Source organism: Anser brachyrhynchus, assembly GCF_964034855.1.
Source record: "Anser brachyrhynchus genome assembly, chromosome: Z".
Classification (NCBI taxonomy): Eukaryota; Metazoa; Chordata; class Aves; order Anseriformes; family Anatidae; genus Anser; species Anser brachyrhynchus.
In genome coordinates, this window is record NC_137697.1 from 27,575,997 (window position 1) to 27,590,735 (window position 14,739).

A 14,739-nucleotide genomic window follows, 5' to 3' on the forward strand; every position below is an offset into this window, starting at 1 on the left:
GAGGAGGGATGGAGACAGGTTCCTGCTCGACCTTTCAGGCAACGCCCCCCCCTACCGGCCCCACCTTCCCAGGTGCCCTTACATAACAGATTTGAGGCCCTGGAGCTTGAGAGACCGGTGGGTGAGGATGAGGTAGAAAGTCTACCCAGGAGGATGCCTAGGGCGAGGAAGTCAACTCCACGCCTCAAGACTGCCTCCACCAAGAAAGACAGAAGGGTAATCATTGTAGGTGACTCCCTTCTCAGGGGAACAGAGGGCCCTATTTGTCGGCCTGACCCTAACCATATGGAAGTCTGCTGCCTCCCTGGGGCCAGGGTCAGGGATGTGGCCAGGAAGTTTCCCAGCCTGGTTCGCCCCTCTGACTACTACCCTCTTTTGATAGTCCAGGCTGGCAGTGATGATATTGAAGAGAGAAGCCTGAAGGCTACCAAACACGACTTTAGGGGTCTGGGACGGTTAGTGGATGGAGCGGGAGTACAGGTGGTATTTTCGTCTATCCCTGCAGTGGCAGGGAGGGGTACTGAGAGGACCCGGAAAGCCCACCTGATAAACACGTGGCTCAGAGGCTGGTGCCAACACAGAAATTTTGTTTTTTTTGACCATGGGGCGCTTTACACGACACCCAGCCTGGTGAACGCTGATGGGTCCCTGTCTCTAAGGGGAAGACGGATCCTAGCCCAGGAGCTGGCAGGGCTCATTGAGAGGGCTTTAAACTAAGAAAGAAGGGGGACGGGGCTGAAATTAGGCTCATTAGACGCGTGCCAGGGGGAACAATGGCAAAGCCGGGGGAGAAGGCAATGGCCCAACTGAAGTGCATCTACACTAATGCACGCAGCATGGGTAACAAACAAGAGGAGCTGGAAGCCATCGTGCAGCAGGCAGGCTATGACTTGGTTGCCATCACGGAAACGTGGTGGGACCACTCTCATGACTGGAGTGTTGCAGTGTCTGGCTATCGGCTCTTCAGAAGGGACAGGCAGCACAGAAGGGGTGGTGGTGTGGCTCTCTATATTAGAGAATGTTTTGATGTTGTGGAACTTGATGCTGGGAATGATAAGGTTGAGTCCCTATGGGTTAGGATCAGAGAGAAGGCCAACAAGGCAAGCATCCTGTTGGGGGTCTGTTATAGACCACCAAACCAGGATGAGGAGACTGATGACGAGTTCTACAGGCGGCTGGCAGAAGCCGCAAAATCGTCAGCGCTTGTTCTCATGGGGGACTTCAACTTCCCAGACATATCCTGGAAGCACAACACAGCCCAGAGAAAGCAGTCTAGGGGGTTTCTGGAGAGCGTGGAAGATAGCTTCCTGACGCAGCTGGTTAGAGAGCCTACCAGGGGAGGTGCCCCGCTAGACCTTCTGTTCACAAACAGAGAAGGACTGGTGGGAGATGTGGTGGTCGAGAGCTGTCTTGGGCAGAGTGACCACGAAATGGTAGAGTTCTCTATTCTTGGTGAAGTCAGGAAGGGGACCAGTAAAACGGCTGTCTTGGACTTCCGGAGGGCTGGCTTTGAGCTGTTCAGGACACTGGTTGGCAGAGTCCCTTGGGAGGCGGTTCTGAAGGGCAGAGGAGTCCAGGAAGGCTGGGCACTCCTCAAGAAGGAAATCTTAATGGCTCAGGAGCGGTCTGTCCCCACGTGCCCAAAGACGAGCCAACGTGGAACTAGACAGGCCTGGCTGAGCAGAGAGTTGTGGCTCGAGCTTAGGAGAAAAAAGAGGGTTTATAATCTTTGGAAAAGAGGGCGGGCTACTCAAGAGGATTATAAGGATGTAGCGAGCCTGTGCAGGGACAAAATTAGAAAGGCCAAAGCTCATCTGGAGCAAAATCTGGCTACTGCCGTTAAAGATAACAAAAAACGATGTTACCAATACATCAACACAAAAAGGAGGACTAAGGAGAATCTCCATCCTTTACTGGATGCGGGGGGAAACTTAGTTACAAAAGATGAGGAAAAGGCTGAGGTGCTCAATGCCTTCTTTGCCTCAGTCTTTAGTGGCAAGACCGGTTGCTCTCTGGATACCTGGTACCCTGAGCTGGTGGAAGGGGATGGGGACCAGGATGTGGCCCTCGCTATCCATGAGGAAATGGTTGGTGACCTGCTACAGCACTTGGATGTACGCCAGTCGATGGGGCCGGATGGGATCCACCCGAGGGTACTGAGAGAACTGGCAGAAGAGCTAGCCAAGCCGCTTCCATCATTTATCGGCAATCCTGGCTATCAGGGGAAGTCCCAGTCGACTGGCAGCTAGCAATGGTGACGCCCATCTACAAGAATGGCCGGAGGGTAGACCCGGGGAACTATAGGCCTGTTAGTTTGACGTTAGTGCCAGGGAAGCTCATGGAGCAGATTACCTTGAGTGTCATCACGTGGCACTTACAGGGCAACCAGGCGATCAGGCCCAGTCAGCATGGCTTTATGAAAGGTAGGTCCTTCTTGATGAACCTGATCTCCTTCTGTGACAAAGTGACATGCTTGGTGGATGACGGGAAGGCTGTGGATGTGATCTACCTTGACTTCAGTAAGGCTTTTGACACCGTTTCCCACACCATTCTCCTCAAGAAACTGGCTGCTCGTGGCTTGGACTGGCGTACGCTTCATTGGGTTAAAAACTGGCTGGATGGCCAGGCCCAAAGAGTTGTGGTGAATGGAGTCAAATCCAGTTGGAGGCCGGTCACTAGTGGAGTCCCCCAGGGCTCAGTGCTGGGGCCAGTCCTCTTCAATATCTTTATCGATGACCTGGATGAGGGGATCAAGTGCACCCTCAGTAAGTTTGCAGATGACACCAAGTTAGGTGCGTGTGTCGATCTGCTCGAGGGTAGGAAGGCTCTGCAGGAGGATCTGGATAGGCTGGACCGATGGGCTGAGGTCATCTGTATGAAGTTCAACAAGGCCAAGTGCCGGGTCCTCCACCTGGGGCGCAACAACCCCAAGCAGAGCTACAGGCTGGGAGATGAGTGGTTGGAAAGCTGCCTGGCAGAGAAGGACCTGGGCGTACTGGTTGATAGTCGGCTGAATATGAGCCAGCAGTGTGCTCAGGTGGCCAAGAAGGCCAACAGCATCCTGGCTTGTCCAAGAAGCAGTGTGGCCAGCAGGGCTAGGGAAGTGATTGTCCCCCTGTACTCGGCTCTGGTGAGGCCGCACGTCGAGTACTGTGTTCAGTTTTGGGCCCCTCGCTACAAGAAGGATATGGAGGTGCTCGAGAGAGTCCAGAGAAGGGCAACGAAGCTGGTGAGGGGTCTGGACAACAAGTCTCACGAGGAGTGGCTGATGGAGCTGGGCTTGTTCAGCCTGGAGAAGAGGAGGCTCAGGGGAGACCTCATCGCTCCCTATAGGTACCTTAAAGGAGGCTGTAGCGAGGTAGGGGTTGGTTTATTCTCCCACGTGCCTGGTGACATGATGAGGGGGAATGGGCTAAAGTTGCGCCAGGGGAGGTTTAAGTTGGATGTTAGGAAGAACTTCTTTACTGAAAGGGTTGTTAGGCATTGGAATAGGCTGTCCAGGGAAGTGATTGAGTCACCATCCCTGGAGGTCTTTAAAAGACGTTTAGATGTAGCCCTTAGTGACATGGTTTAGTGGAGGACTTGTTAGTGTTAGGGCAGAGGTTGGACTAGATGATCTGGGTGGTCTCTTCCAACCTAGACGATTCTGTGATTCTGCCAGCTGCCTGTAGAACTCCTCATCCGTCTCCTCATCCTGGTTTGGCGGTCTATAACAGACCCCCACCAGGATGCTTGCCTTGTTGGCCTTCTCTCTGATCCTAACCCATAGGGACTCAACCTTATCATTCCCAGCATCAAGTTCCACAACATCAAAACATTCTCTAATATAGAGAGCCACACCACCACCCCTTCTGTGCTGCCTGTCCCTTCTGAAGAGCCGATAGCCAGACACTGCAACACTCCAGTCATGAGAGTGGTCCCACCACGTTTCCGTGATGGCAACCAAGTCATAGCCTGCCTGCTGCACGATGGCTTCCAGCTCCTCTTGTTTGTTACCCATGCTGCGTGCATTAGTGTAGATGCACTTCAGTTGGGCCATTGCCTTCTCCCCCGGCTTTGCCATTGTTCCCCCTGGCACGCGTCTAATGAGCCTAATTTCAGCCCCGTCCCCCTTCTTTCTTAGTTTAAAGCCCTCTCAATGAGCCCTGCCAGCTCCTGGGCTAGGATCTGTCTTCCCCTTAGAGACAGGGACCCATCAGCGTTCACCAGGCTGGGTGTCGTGTAAAGCGCCCCATGGTCAAAAAAAACAAAATTTCTGTGTTGGCACCAGCCTCTGAGCCACGTGTTTATCAGGTGGGCTTTCCGGGTCCTCTCAGTACCCCTCCCTGCCACTGCAGGGATAGACGAAAACACCACCTGTACTCCCACTCCATCCACTAACCGTCCCAGTCCCCCAAAGTCCCATTTGATAGCCTTCAGGCTTCTCTCTTCAATATCATCACTGCCAGCCTGGACTATCAAAAGAGGGTAGTAGTCAGAGGGGCGAACCAGGCTGGGAAGCTTTCTGGCCACATCCCTGACCCTGGCCCCAGGGAGGCAGCAGACTTTCCTATGGTTAGGGTCAGGCCGACAAATAGGGCCCTCTGTTCCCCTGAGAAGGGAGTTGCCTACTACGATCACCCTTCTGTCTTTCTTGGTGGAGGCAGTCTTGAGGCGTGGAGTTGACTTCCTCGCCCTAGGCATCCTCCTGGGTAGACTTTCTACCTCATCCTCACCCACCGGTCTCTCAAGCTCCAGGGCCTCAAATCTTTTGTGTAAGGGCACCTGGGAAGGTGGGGCTGGTAGGAGGGGGCGTTGCCTGAAAGGTCGAGCAGGGACCTGTCTCCATCCCTCCTCAACTCCTAGGTCCCCTCCCTCTGCCTGACAGCGACAGGGGGGTGGTACACCCACTATTTGGGGTGTCTCACCCCGGTACCTCTCCTTCAGGCCTTGCAGGGAGTCACTCCACCAGTCTATGTCCTGCTCACAGTCCCTGATGGCCCTCAACCTCTCCACCTCCTCCTTGAGCTCTGCCATCAGGCGGACCAGGTCATCCACCTGCTTGCACCTCACACACACAGTCTCTCTGCCTCCCTCAGATGGCAGCAACAGGCTCAGACAGTCCCTGCATCCAGAGACCTGAAGTGCCGCATTTTTGAGCAGGCAGTCAGTCTGGGTGGCGACAGACTTTCTAGAGAGAACTCTCTGCCTGGTGTATACCATTGCAGCCTAGCTAGTGGTAGACAGCTGCTAGAAAAGTTGTTCTTATGGGTGGGGTGGAACGCTCTGCCCTGCCTGAGCACGCACTGCCCGGGCGAACTGCCCTGCAAACAGCCACGCCCCGCCCTTCTGACGCACCATGCCCTGTTTGCCCGTCCTGGTTGCCGCGCTCCTGGTTGCTCATGCTCCCTAGGGGCTGCTTTTGAACGTCAGGGTAGGGGGGTGTTGGTGGCTCCGCTTCCGCCTCATCAGCCTCTCTCGCGAGGGCTGCTGTGTCCTGGCGGCTCCCTCGGCTGCCTCGAGTGGCCTCAATGCTGGAAAAAAAGCCCTGCCCACCTTGATCCCCTGCTCCGCTGCAGAACGCGTCTGCCCCAGAGCCGATCGCCTCGGCTTATACTCTCATGGAGGCATCCATCCCAGCAAGTCTCTTTGCTGTGATAGTGTGGAAGTGAATTAGAAAGGATAAAAGATTTTTGAATTGACTATTTACTTGTGATATATTTTTTTCCGTTTCAGTATTCATCCAGATGTAGTCAAAAGTGTATGAGCATGCAGAAAAAAATACGAGTAGCAAGAAGGCTTTTCTCCTCATGGCTGTTAAAAACAAATAATAAATAAATAAATAAATAAATAAACAAACAAACAACAAGGATTAAACAGCAGCTGATTATAGTAATAAAATAAGAGATGTCATTGTTTATGAAGACAGTCAGTTCAATAATATTACTAAGCAAGAAAACAAGGAAAAAACAGCCTGCAAGCAAGTCTGTACAAGACAAAACAGTCTCTCTGAGAGAAAATTGCCCTGGCAACAAGATGATTCTTATGCCCCTCCCTTTCTTCTCCTCAATCTGATTGATACAATAGATGGAATCTATCTAAGACAATTTAAATTGGCTGCATAGAGTTGGAAAATTCATTCACATGGATTAAGTCTGGAATGCTTAAATCAAATGTTTTTTTTCTAAAAGTGAATATGAACCTATTTCCTACCACAGAATTGTCTAAAATATGTGCAAAGCATAATCCTTTAGTAGCACTGAATAATCTACTGTGTTTATATTATGCAGATAACTACTGTTATTGCTTTGTTTGCATAATATTAGAAACACAGTTGTAGCACAACTATTTACTTCTAAAGAGAAAGCAATGAAATTAATCAGACTGTCTTTTTGTGCTGAGTTCCACTGAAGTGATAATTTGAGTGTTCAATTTTCATGTTTGTATGAGACACCCGATTGCATACATCTAACTTGAAGAAAAATCAGTTAATGAACTAAATCTATAAAGAAGAACTGGTAGAAAGCATTCTGTGACAAAAATAAACTTGTTTTACGTGTGCCGCAAGTAAACTCAGCTCATTTTTGATGGACTATGCAAACTTGCCTCAGATTACTATAATTGCTATTTGCAGTTGTTCTCCATGACCCAAAATATATGTTGCTCTGTGACTGTACAGAATAACTTGTTGTTTCTTATGAAATCTGCTTATTTCAAGAGTCAGAATGTGTGTGTACATTGAGCAAAACGATATTAACAACTTCTTTTGGATTTAGTGCTCAGTATGCAGACCCCTTTAATCTCTGTGTCACACTCACATTCAGGAGCAAGGTGAAAATGAATAATATTTTGCTGTGCTTTTCAGTAATGCTTTCATATCATATTAACTCCACCAAGAATTAATTTATTTTTCTCAAAATTACAATATGATTAACTACTGCTGCCCTTCATATTTTATAAATGGAGAACAAATGCACAGAGATTTAAAGGCAAAAACTATTTACTATTTTGGAATATTCAGTGTAAAAGAGAGAGCAGGATTTTATAAATGTATGTAGAAATGCATTCATAATTTCCCTTACAGTAAAACACACCCAGGTCCTTAGTGCATCAACACAGAAGTTAGGGTATCATCAAGAGTGGAAAGGGGACAGGAACTTTCTTTTTGTCCTGTAAAGATGCAATACTTCTACAAACCACATACCTGCAGATTCAAGACAAGCATCCAGAAAACAGTAAAATTGTAATACACATCTCCATTAACAGGACAAAACAGAGTATCGTTTTTCAATCTTATGGTGTATAAATTTTATACACAGTTTATAAATAACGCAGGCAGCTTCTCCCTTCCAAATGCAGATCTCCAGCATAAAGGAGCACATATAATAATGTAACTAATAAGGAAATTTAAACCAAAGGTGAATTAGAAACTGTTGCAAGCAGCTGATCTGGACAAAACCTGTGAAAATTTTGGTCTGGCTTCCCTTCAGTGCATTGAAACACTGGGGGAAAAAGAATCATTTCCCACAAAAGTGTTTCCTAACCTTTCTGATTTTGACATCACAAGTATAGTTTCAAGGTGGCATTCTATTGTGAGAAGTAACCTATTAAAACAACAACAATTGATTTCATGATTAGACTGTTAAATATTTAGGTATATTTTCCCAGTTTCAATTTTTCCAACAGCTAACTCTCAAGTTCAATTGGACCTCTGAAAAAGAAAGAAAGAAATGAACAAACAAATAAATAAACCCCACACTTTTAGTAACCTTATCTAGACCAAATATGTATATGTACATGTAAAAGAAATTGCATGCGTTATATGAAAGGGGCTTGCACAATCGTAAATACCGAATGTTTTGTTCACTTCTGTTTGTTTGGAACAATCCTGCCCTTTTCAGTTTGGTTGCATTCACCAGAGTTGTAGGTTTCTGTAACTCAATTTACTGGTCTCATGTAGGTTACTTTTATTTTACTGTATTTGTTTCTTCCATGAAACAAATATCAGTAGAAGTCATTTCTAAGAATTCCTTGCTAGACAAATAAGTGAAGTTTCATGTATGCAAATGAGGTAAATTAAATGATGGTGTGTTCAATTCAATGGGTGTGTTCAATATAAGAGTTAATAGTGGTTCACTAAAAGTGCATCTGCATATTGGAAAAAGTCATGGTATCTGCATGGATGAGTGCATTTGTGTAAACCAAATCTCAGCAGTGCAAGCAAAAATAGCACTGAAAATGTAGTGTCACTAGATACAGCAATCTCTTCCTTGAATCATTTTTCTGCAACTCAGACAACCAAAAAGGAAAAAAGGAGCCCTGTACCGAAGGTTCTTAGTTTGTATCTATTATGTTTAAAGATTTAATATGGAAGCTGTACATAAGAAAATTACCAGCTGTCAGAAAAATTTACAGTATTAAATTTAATGAATGCCCTTTAGGCAAACTAAAATTTTGTTATCCTTCAGGCTAGTTCTACAATGAAACAGAATAGAGAAATGCATAAATAAACAACTAATTTATTTCCAAGTTCATTGACTGTGTTTGTGTTAGTATGAAAATAAACTTTCATAGTCAAACCACCGTGTCTGTAAGAACGAACATTATGAAAGAGCCTCCCTTTTTAAAACGCAGCTAAACAGATACTTGTCACACTGTTTGTCCCCTTTCTTTCTTCAAAGTTAAGTTTTGAATTCTAAAATTTGGTTAGAACGTATGTGCCTTGTGAAGGTCAAACTGTAAAGGTGTTTTTTTGTTGTTGTTGTTGTTGTTGTTTTTTTCCCTGAATCTGAGGTAGGTAATGGTTACTCTGTGATTTATTTGTACACTGTACAAGGCGTCAACTACGAAAAGTAACCTTGGTCAGGGCCTCAAACAAAACTGACTCAGAGATGCCCTCAGTGGCTGAAACCAAAACATGTCCTCTGTAACTCATAAAAGGTTCTGCTAGATCTGCTTTACCTCATACTGCCTAGAAAGGAAACACACTGTAAATGCACCTGCTTACATCCTGCCCTCTTGGGTATGTCTACATAGTGCAAAGGACAGCTGAAAGGAGACACCTCTGTTAGCACCTGGTAAGCTCCTATGCAGAAAAATGCTGTGTTTTACAAGATCTAAGGCAGGTGATAAAATAAACAAACAAACAAACAAACAAAAAATCTTTGCAATGTTAATTACATTAATGTCATGATTTGTCTACGATAGAGATAACTTCTAGCAGAAAAAAAAATCTCATATTTTCACTAAGTAAAATATTATGACAATGGATCTTTATACAGTAACACAAAAGTTGATTTTATCATCTGTTATTTTTTCCCATTTGCATCATCTTAAGTCCTATTTGGGAAAATTAAAAATAAATACATGCATATAACCAGAATAAGCTTTGTGTGGTCAGAAATTCCATAAGGTTATCACATTATCTATAATTCTAATGAACTAGGCACTGCCATACTTCCGTACTTTAAAAGATAAATGGAGAATATACTTAAGAAAGAATTATAGTATTCCAAAAGAACAAGTTTCAATTAATGCTAAACCAGATTTTCATCTTTACTTTCATAAATGTGAGGTGTTTTAATATAACAACCTTTTACATCTGTGAGTTACATGACAATGGATGTTCATATTTTCCAGAAAACAAACAAACAAACATGTAAAAAACATGTGTAATTTATCTATTTGGTTCCTCATACAGGCATAAATATCCCAGTACTGAACAACAAGGAGTTAGCAGTATAATGGTTACTGTGTTAATGAGGATATACTAAATGCTTCAGGACTTGCAAACTCAACCAGAATGAATCCTCAGTCATTGTTCAGCCTCCAGGCAGCCAGTAAAAAATTGATCCTTCTTTACCTAAAGCCCAGATACTTTCAATTGTGGAAAGGACATTTGGCTGAGTTGCAGGTATCCTGAAAATTATAGCTTTGAAAATGAAGAGTTAATTTCAAGATGACATCTTGAAGAGAAAAGCAAGTTGGAAAGAATGCAGCAAGACAGACAACGTTTGACAGATTGTGATAGCTACCTACTTTAAAGGGGTCACCATCATTTATTTCTCCAAAATGACTGCTGACAGGACTAGCTGCTAGGAACAATCTGCACTTTTATACTTTCAACCATTTTTTTCAGATGTAGCTTTACTAGAAAAACATTTTCTAAGAGGACTTGCTGATATTGTTTACTGGGCTTGCACTCTATGTTCTTGCTACTTTACAGAAGTAGTGCAAAAGAACAAACATGGATTTGTACTCTGAATTTATACATCAATCCTTCTTTGAGGTTGAGTAACAGCAAATAGTTTGCAGTGGCACAAAAAGGTACTACAATCTCCCCCAAACAAATTTGCACTCTACATAAAGATTGCTGTGTGAAATAAAATTACTTGTTTCTCTGCTACAGGATGTTTGTAGTACTCTGTCATATTATGATAAATATATTTACCTCATTATTTAATCCAGTATTTATCTGTCCTTTCTGTTAATTTTCACACTAGTTCTCCTTCAAAGAATCTTTGGAAATATTCTCTCCCTCTGGAGAGTCTCTTAAAAATAAATTGCCTAAGTTTGTAAAAAGGGCATATACCCCTATTTTCTACTGAGGCAAAGGATAACAGAGCAACAAAAACAGCACTATGAAAAAGTTTTAGGCACAGTTCCCATTTTCTACAATGTATCTTCCAATAAAACAAACATTAGCAATATTTTGTTTCTGGTGATTTTACCTGATTATAATGTTTATTTATACTAGAAAAAAAAATACTGGTGTTACATAAAAACGTGGTAAATAAATTAAAAAAAAAAGGCAGCCAAATATGTTAAGTCAGGACTTATCTAGAGGCTATTAAGCATTTATAATAAACTATATGAAAGATTTACAAAGCCGCAGGCCTATCTGGGACTGCTGTGAAATGCAGCTCTCTCCACTGGGTTTAATGCAGAATCATGTGATGTTCTCAGAGGGGTAAACTCAAAGCCTGTTTGTAGACCATATCTTGAAAAATACATAGTTTTACATTTTCTGCAGAAGGATAAAGGAATAGTGCTTCACATTAACTGTAACTCTGTCTCATAGTTAATGCTCTACTAAATTACTCAGATGTTTTTAACCCTTAATCTATTAGTTATATGAGATTCAGAAAGAGCTCTCGGAGTAACAGTCATTGTATAGGTACTTAGAAAACAAGTCTTTGTATAGAATATATTCATTTTTTGTAATAATCAGTAGATTTATACATTGGTTGTGTTAATCAGCAAGTCTGTGTGGATAAGTACCATATTATTGCAAGTATTTCATTGTTACAGCAATAGCACTGCTTCACAAATTCTACCGTGTAATATGCCACTAATTATTTTATGAGGACATTTTTTTTTCTTCAATGGGTAATCATTATTGGGTGACACTTTGTAATACTCATATAAATTAATCATCTCACAATGGATATCTCAGAAACTGAATAGCAACTTCTATTTGTAGGAGACTATTCTTGATCCTGGTAGAGAAGGTAACTTACTCCGCTAATGAGATAAATAAGATTCTAATATTTTTGGCCAATACGTAGAGAGTCCAGAGGTTTGTGTCTATAACACTATACTGGAAAATTATACTGTGTTATACTACCGTAAAGTACAGTTATACAGGACAGAGTTAGTAAAGATAGAACAGTACTTGCTCCTGACCAAGATTAATGTTCACCATAATAGAGAATAGAGTTGAGCTGAATTCTATTCAGTTCATTTGGATTCTATGAAAGAAAACTAGAGAACAAATGGGAGATGCAATCAGATAGGAAAATGCCTAGGAATTCTCATTAAATTTAAGCTACAATTACAAGCAATTGGAGACAGTGCACCATTGCAACACCTTGAACAGCTGTAAAGTTCTGAGAAGCAGCTATTACTGTGGGATATCAAAGAACCAATCCCAAATTGCAAGAAAACATTCCTAAGCACCATGTAGCTCAGAAGAAATTAAAGTTCTTTCCAGGATTAAGGCAAAATTATAGGAGTAAGCTAGCTGAGAATTCACAAACAAAAGACTGTTTTTGACACCTCTGTATATGATGCGTGTTGTTGTTGTTGTTGTTGTTGTTTATTATTATTATTATTATTATTATTATTATTATTATTATTATTCACTTGCTTATTAACAATCAAGTAAGCAGAATGGGAAGGGCACTTCTACTACTTAACCTGTATAGAACCTGAAACAATAGCGTAGCTATATACCTGCATGCATATAGCCAGAAACAAAGTGATAAGTAGGGCAGGCAGGGAACAATGCAAGCTGTATCAGTCACAACAACCTATATCTCTTAAATCAAAGAAGCCATAAAGCTAAATGTCCTATCTGAGGCGTACGCTGATGAGGGAGAAAAAGCAGTAGGTTAACATATAATAAAAATCAGTTTAAGAGTGGTCTGGAGGTGACTTTTTGTTAGAGTTATTTGGACTGGATGCTGCATATATTCCCAAGAGTGTTCCTCTGTAGTTGATTAACATGAGTGTCCTTGGAGTGAGTCATATATTTCACGTGCTAAGGGACAGTTCTGCAGATATAGTCAGAAGAAATTGATGGCATGATAGTTCTGTGATGTGTGAAAATAACAAAGAAAATAAGATAGTAAAATTAATAAAAATAAAATATGTTTGGTAAAGTGTGTGATGGAACTCAGAAAAAGCATGACACCACCAATAATTAAACTAGTCATTCTTCAGGCCTCATTCTTCTAGATTTGGCTTTTTGAATGCTTGGCTATATGCCCTTTTCCAATCTATGCACTCCAGTCTCCTTTATGCTTCTGAATCTTGTTATTTATATATATGTATATGTATATGTATATATATATGAACAACATTATAAAAATACATTGGAATTTGTATTGGAATTTATATAGGAATCTATACCATTTTGTTTCAAATATTTTTTGCTCTGTAAAGATGGTGAGTAATCTCATTTTCCTTTTCTGTACTCACTTAATAAATCACATTTTTAAAGATTTTACAGAAAGGGGGGCATTTAATACAGCTTTGTTGCTGTTGGTCCAAACTTGCAAAAAGAAAAGATCAGCCAACCAAACAAACATCATCAACATGCATTCTTTTTAATTTGCAAAATTATACAGTATATTTGATTTTTTTCTCCTTCTTGAGCACCATCTGTGGTATTTCAACCGTGCAAAATGCTGTTTAGTGCCATAGGGGAACTTACATAATTTGCTTTGAGTTTTTCTGAGAGTAGTACAAATGGTTTATTATGACACATTTGATCAAGTTAACTATTACTATCTCCTAAGAGTAGAGACACAGTGAAAAATCTCTGATGTCATTGTAGTTTGCGCTACGTTACAGGAAAAGAAAAAAAATACATTTGAATTAATATTTCTATCAAAAACCTAAAAAAAAAAAAAAAAAACAACCAACAAACCAAAACACCTAAATCTGTCCTCAGACATGTCTTGTCTCCCATGGAATTACTTCGCAAAAGGCAAGAATATGAAATATTCTTAAATGTATAAAAGTATAAAATATTTTGAATATAAAAATATGCATTAAATGAATAATATAATTTTAAACATAAAAATAATCAAAAATATTTTTATATTTTATATCCTGTGGTAAAACTGAGTCATTAGTATGATATGGCTCACAAAAACAAAAGTGATCCTGTAGCCAAAAAATCCCTTTAATGGTTATGCTAAAGATCTGCATCAGAAACATTCAGATTAATTAACAACTTTTGCTTTTTAAATAGGTAGCTTGCTTGCTACACACATCAGGCAGCACTATCTGTTGGCACTGGTAATAATTCTGTTACTGTGATTGATCCTGATGTTTTGGTATGGAAACATGATTAGAACAGAACCCACAGAGAAGTCATTCAACAACTGAAAAAATAATATTTCTTAGTTGTCTTTCTTGCTTTTTTTCAGTGTTTGTGTTGAAGTATATCCTGCATCTGAGGACTAGAACCATTCTCTTGCCTTAAAAGAATACTACCCTATACTTTAAAGAATAGAATTGTCTTAACCAAAACCTTAAATAATAAGCCCTTGGTGAAAAAGAGGGCTAAAATTCATGTAAGCTGCTGTTTTCATTTGTATTGTTTGACAATATACACAGTGTACTAGATGTTTCCCAAAACACCCAGAAGACATTAAAGATTTTCTTTTATGAAACTCTCTAAATGTAGAAAGAAACAATTTAAAGACTGATCAGTAACCGGTGTTCCCTAGGTTAAGAAAAACTCATGTAAAACATAGTTTTAGAAACATTTCATGGAAAATGCTTGATCATATGTTTTAACCCTACTTTCTTACATCCTTCTTTCAGCCTTAAGCATCAAATAATGATGTGATATAAAAATAAGTTGAGCAGCAAATGATTTTCCTGATGACACAGCTATATTCACATTGATCAAAATAAAGACTATTCAAATTTTGAGCGCAAATTCATGAAAGTGAGCAAGGGAGAGAACAGCTTGTTCTTGAAAATGGGTTCTTCTCTTTCATGTCAAGCAGGAATATTTATCCTCACCTTCTTCAGTTTGGTGAGCATTCTATACTGAGACATATACATATACATATACACATATCTATGAAGATTTAATCTAGGGCGAATACTGCTACTAACAAAAAGGCAGTAAGGAAGACACGTGGTTGCATGCACTACAAGTATATCCATGCTGTGCACTGTTATTGAAACAAATCTTTATGGAAAATATTTTTGGTAAAAGCAGTAATCCAGTTTTAACTT